The sequence below is a fragment of the Aspergillus aculeatinus genome, assembly GCF_003184765.1.
Source record: "Aspergillus aculeatinus CBS 121060 unplaced genomic scaffold BO66scaffold_1, whole genome shotgun sequence".
Taxonomy (NCBI): Eukaryota; Fungi; Ascomycota; class Eurotiomycetes; order Eurotiales; family Aspergillaceae; genus Aspergillus; species Aspergillus aculeatinus.
In genome coordinates, this window is record NW_020291470.1 from 160,080 (window position 1) to 166,648 (window position 6,569).

Here is a 6,569-nt window from a genome sequence, read left to right on the forward strand (position 1 = left end):
GCTGAGGGAATATTATCGTGGGACACTAAGAAGAATGGATTGTGAGGCCCAGGTCGACGCGTCGAGGACCGCTCAATCTGCCCACCCAAGAGACCCAAGAGACCCATATCCATGTGCGAATTCCCCAGTGGTCCCAAACTTTAATAGACGAGGGAAGAGGAAGACGGCTCTAAGTAGCAGTCTAGCTAGGTAGTCTAGTGGAAGGCTGGTCTCGTGGAGTCGGCGAAGCGAAGCTCACCCGCCGGTTCACTTTGTGGGATCCGCAGCAATCCGCGGGCCCCGTCGGCTCCTGCGCGACGCATTGAAATCAGTGCAGTGCAAGAATTGCTATCACTCATAGAGCTTAGTCTCACTGTTCGTCTCCGTTTTCTCCCATGTGCTTTCCAGCCTTATTCGATGGGCGAAAAATGGGCCTCCCATCGCCCTCCAGGCAGCTAGTTTCCGATCTTGAGTCCTCATGCCCCGTCCCACGGCCTCGGAGCCCCAGTGTCGTGCCCAATATGACCTACGCATTCGGGGCACTTGAGTAAGCTGCAGAGCTATTGCGATGAAGAGGGAGGTGTGTTCCAACCACATGTTTCGTCCTGGACCACGAAGTACTGACCACGCACGCACTCAGTCAGTCACTCACTGAATGCTCGGTCGTCGGCTCTAGGCCTCGGCTCACAGGCTTGATACGCCCTAGAATGTCTTCGAGCGTGGGCGTTAACCCTCTTCTCTCTCCAGCCGATATAAACCCATGGAACATTTTCAAACGATGCCATCCCAGAATTGGCACCGCTTCCGTTCAAGTTAGATGAAGCTTTGGGGGCAAATGTATTGTATAGAGTGTGGATGCACGAAACCTGGGATGCTGAGAGGGAGACGATCAAACTCCAAACTCAATTTGCATAGCATCGGCCGGCTCCGAGAGAGAGAGAGAGAGAGAATGCGAGAGCGATTCCAGAACAACGCTGGACGGCTTGAAGAGTGAGTGCGGGCAGAAGAGTCGTTCCGGTTGCTAAACTCGGATACATACTATGTAATTTGTGCTCAATAGTTGCTCAGTTTAGTTCTCGTGTGCGAAGTATAATCAGCGACCATGCGGCTACACCAGGTCGTCACCTTCTTGAGGATGTGATCGATGACCTTCTACTGCTACCTAACTACTCGTCTCAGCCTCCGTATATGGATAGGTGAACCCACGGGCGACTTGAACTCACCCCCAAGGGCCTAAGGGTAAGGTTACAGAAGATAGCCTTTACTTAAGCGCGTGGGACGTGTTAATCATCTGAGCTTAAACCCAAGCATCTTGGACCAAAAATAGGGGACCTACCTGATCTGGGATATCTCGACGAAACTGATGAACTGATGTTCTCCAGTCACTCAGCATGCAGCATTCGCCGCGAGGCTGTCTCAAACCCAAAAAGAAAAAGGGGCAAGAAGGAGGGTTCGGCAGATTCCGCATAGCCCCAACCCGCGTCAAACATGCGGGACAATTTTTGGTGCCCAGGAAACTCTGAGTGAGCGGGTTGGTTGCCTGAAGTTTGTTAACAACCGCAGGCACACAGGAACCCCCTTCCAATTGATGCGTTTTAACGTGGAAACTGCTCTTTTGAGGCACTTACCACGACACATGCTGTGCAAGCAACAAATGTTACTTTATTATTGCAGCCCACCATTCCCTAAAGTTCCGACTGAAAAATAGGCTTATCCCCCTTCCCCCCTGCCGTGAAACGCGTGTATGTGCATAACAACTCGTCCCGCGTCAACCTTGCCGGAGTCGCAAGTGACAGCCTCGGAAGAACAACTGAATCAGATGTGATGCATTCGGGGTGGGATGCTTGTTTCCGCGGGTGTGGTCTCGTTGCTATGTGGGTTTGCTTTCCAAACCCAAACCAAACCCATAGTGCAGTTTGGCCCCTAGCGTTCGTTTCAATGTTTGTGAGTTTGTAAGGGATGATTCAGCCAGTGTGTCTTCGGCAATGGTAGTGTTTTCGGCCACCCGACGGAGATATCCCGAGATCAGCTTGATGGAGATTGACAATGATGCGCGCGCCGATCATCCCAACGCTCTCCAACGCTCCCAGCTTTGACCGCTCAGAGCGACAATCCCAGATTACATAGTCGCCGGGAATACTACTGCATGCTGCTTAGTGGCGGATATCGATACTTGTGGCGCCCTCCCCTGACAACTAGTTGATTACCTTTCTTTAATAATAGTAACCATGATGGAATGATTCGCACTGGTCAATCGGGCCATCTTTGCCCGGCGAGACGGTTCATTCAACAATAGCCACGAGTCAGTATTGTTTAGCTTCTATCCCAGACATTCTGCTGCTGTACCAGTAGTGTCTTACTCGGTACCATTATTCCACAACCATTGATTCCCTCCCGACCAGTGTCGCTTACAATAATAGCCGGCATCACTATAACCATGGCATCCGGAACTCAAGTTGAGTGCTTTGGAAGTTTACTTGATAGCCAAGAGCAAACCACCGACCAGCGACAGTGGTATCCATCAGCCACTGACGGAGTTTCCCTCGCCTGTTTCATTTATTCCGGGGCCCAGATCCATGATGTCCAGTTTCTAGCCCCGTCGCTGGAGAGCCTACGTATAGGAACCAAGGAGAGGCGGGCGGTACGGTCGTCGATCAAACTCAAAGCGCAGAGGTTGGCGCCGGTTTCAGGATTCGCAACCCACGGGTGTCGGTAGTTAGGGTAGACCTCGCTTCGTTTCCAGCTTCGCTTACGGGAAGAGGGGGGGGCATTGGTGCCTGAGGCACTAGAAGTGAGGGACGAGCACAGTTCCAGTGACCCGGCATGGCGTCTACCTTCTGCGTAGTACGTACGTACTGTACCCATCATTCCTTGCACATTTCCATAGTACTCAGTAATCCTGTCGCACCAACACACAAATGTGCGATTGTTGTTAACTACTCCGTAGGAGATGCCTTTTTGCTTTTTCAAGCATGTCCTCCCTCCGACCTCCGATCTCTCGTATTCCTGCAACCTCACAGTCACAGCAGCCAGCTGATCTACGACCACCCGCAAGTGCCCTTTGTAGGGATCATGGATGCCATTCCGCATGCAGTGAGCAAAAATCATGCTGGGCTTGGGGTGTGACGGCTTGAGCCGTCCCATTCCTTCCCTCCGTCCCTTGATCCTCCTACCCGTATAATTTGCTCCAACTATACTCCGTAGATCGCAACCTCATTGCTACAAACCGAGAGGTGGGAAAATAAGAAAGTGAAATCTAGAATCCGAAAGTCTGACAGACCTGACAGATGTCACTGGAGAGCTTCGAGTGCGCTCGTGATCGATGGTCCGACAGCCTGTGATTGGAGGTATCGCCAACTGGAACAAACGATCTACCGATACTCTCAATCAGCCGGCAGGAATGACGGCTTTCAGCTTGTCTAGAACCAGCATCTCCCCCGAGCGCCACGTTGGCTAGTCAAGGCGGCGTCGAGCGCAGATCGTCATCAGGAAACCCAGCTAGGGAGACGGTGGGGTTCGTGGGGAACGAACGGGACCAGCCAGGCAGCCAGGCAGCCAGGGGCGTGGTTGCTGGTTGCTGGTTGCTCGGGGCTCTATAGATGAAATCGCTGGAAGGGAAAGGTGGGAATGATACCTTGGTTCTCAGACTTGACTTCTTTTCCGATGCTGTGCGATCAAGATGTGTGATCTTTGATGGTGGTCTGTGTACGGAAGTATATACAGTAGCCTGTAAGGTAGAGTCAAGTTACCTGTGGGATGGGAACAAGGGGTTGTGTGGGCGACGACGGCGGCGGCGGCGGGTATGAGACCCGGAAGGTCTCAGCCTGGTTCTGGTTTAGTCACGGCACACGCAGTTGCAAGTTGCCGCCCCGGCGCCCCCCTGACCTGACCTGACCTGACCTAAACGAAAAAGAAAAAATGCCGACCGGCCGATGAGAATCTCCCCTTGTTTTTTTTTTTTTTTTCCTTTTCTTTTTTGCTAAGAACTGCTGGAGCGGGCGTTCGGTCGATCCAGGCCCAATGCAGACTAGAGGCGGTCCTAGCGGCCTTTCTGGAGTTCTGGACCCTAGTCATTTCACGTGGCAGACGTCGGCTCCGCCTGCAGCATCGGCCGGCCCTTCCCGAGTTTGGCACAAAAGCCGATGCACTATCGAAGACGCTTACCCTCTGACAAGCCTACAGTAGTGTGGTTACTAGCGGTATTATTGTTCGAGTCTCCAATTTCCACTCTCGCTCGCGCACGCACACACAGATTACTTGCAATTAACTTCTCCAAGCCTCCAACTTGTGGAAGGCCCTGGACTTGGTAATCTATGAGTATGTGAGGAGCTTTAAAGTAAGTAGCCTCAAAATCTCCCATTTCAGTTCAAATTAACCCATTGGATCTTACATCACGTCGTGCCTACGTACATGGATTAATCAAAAGTAGTTACTTAGTAGATGTATGTACTAAATTAGCAGAGTTTAACCCCCCAGCTCTTGCACATGTCTCCGAGTACGCCACATAAGTCAAATTAGGGCTGGGCGGCACCAACCCGTCACATTACTCCGGAATATTAAGTGTTTGTTATATGCATCTTCCCCTTCTCAGCCGGACGAAAAGGAGACGATCATCTATACATAGTAATTCTAACCTGCATCATTAACTAACTTCTGATTCGATAAGGTATTGGCCCTTGCCTTCTGATCACTTGATCTTCCATTGCTTGGTCTTTGAATAAGCAACAAATTCTAGGGGATCAAGATTAGGGTCAATGATGTAGGTGACATTCGATGACAGCCTGCAGGAAGGGCGGTGACGGGCCGGGCAAAAGAAGTGAGCATGTGAATGAGGAGCTCTGGTTGCCGATGTTGTGGATATCGCCTAACTCTGACTCTGACTGTTCCAGCAGATGGAAATTAATCTATTTGCCCTGTTGTTCGGGCACTTGGACGGCGTTGTGGCTAATCCTGAGCCGAATCATGCTATGCCTAGTAGCCTAGCCGATGTCAAGAGTCGTTAACACTGTTCGAGCGAGAAAGGATTACACCTGGCCTAGAGGCTAGATGGGATCTGGAGCCAATCTCGCCCACCATGGTCGGGCGGCGGTCGATCCTCAACGACTCTACTCCACGGATACGTACGTGATTGCTGCACTTCACCCGTCGAACGTGTGATGAGAACGTCATTGACCGACCTCCTTCGCTGCTCGTGCTACTGCATGGGCCCGCATGGTCGTGACTGACACTCCGAGGTACTCATTGTATGTAGGTACTCACAGTTCTCTTACGGACTAGACGGCCGATGCATGGACACTGGGCTTACTGACGATACTATGGCGGCTACTACTGTACATTCGTCCTCCGTCTAACTCATCTCAATCTACAGTCTACGGAATCCTCACTTGGGCGAGGCAGAACCTCGGTATCTACTGTACACCGCACTATCGGGGCCAGACAGAACTTCCCGGGGATTGGGCGCCGGATCTCCACTTTGACCTGTGCGTGGTGGGGTCATCTTCCAGACTGCATCGAATCTGCTTGCATCTCCAGCTCGTTCGGATCCGGATGGAGTCGGTCGGCTCATGGACTTCCCACTCACTAAGATACAACACTGACGTACCGGCTGTGCTGATCTTCCTCACAATCAGCTTGGAAATTTCACTCCGTTGACCCCCTCGCCCCCCCTCCCCCATTTCCGCTCGGCTTTTCAGAGTTTGCCCTGGCAATTCGTACCGAGAAGCCAGGCGAGCAGCAGCACACGGTCATTCCATCTCGCTTCAACGCTCGATCTCATCTTGGGCTTAGTGCCAGTGGGTCAAGCGTAAGGACACACCACCACGAACTCCACAGAGCGGGGCAGCGGCACTCGAAGCAATATGCCTGAGACTCCACGAGGAGACTAGGAACATCCTTTCATTCTTCAAAGTTCCCATCTGGGCATGAATTGTTTGGGTAGATTCATATCTTGATGACATCGGTGGTTTTGATCCCCGATGATCATTGACCCTCTCGGGGTCCGCCGAACTGTTTTAATCCTGGTAACTTGCATCCATCTGAGTCTGGGTACAGTACAATTTGGAGATTGGGAGGGGGGAATCTGCCAGATCAAGCATAGTTCCCTTGCTTGCCCATTGTATCACCAATCGAGATCGCCATGTGCTTTGCGGAACCTCTATACCAGATGGGTACGTGGTACTAACCGCTTTCTTCCCCTCATCCCCGATTCAGGACTACCCTTTCTCCCCTCACCAGTTCCAGCAACCCACAGGTGCACTGTCTACATGAGATTATATGGGACCCAAGCAAACTCAGTTCTGACTATCATCAATGAACCATGGTGTGACAAGCCGTCGACCATGTGGCTGTCCGTCCGCCCGCCCGCCCGTTTATTGTTTGTTTGTTGCCCGTTGCCCGTTCGGAGATTTATTGATTCTGGACGAAGTATCATCAACATGGAACCGGTCCCGACCACCGACCGACCCCCGACCTGCTCTCTCTTTCCTCTCTCTTTTTCGCCATTCAGTGCTCCACGAGGGAGAACTAGGTTAGCTTTCATTCGATCGGCCTGCACAGATCACATCACGCCGCTTACACACACACACACACAC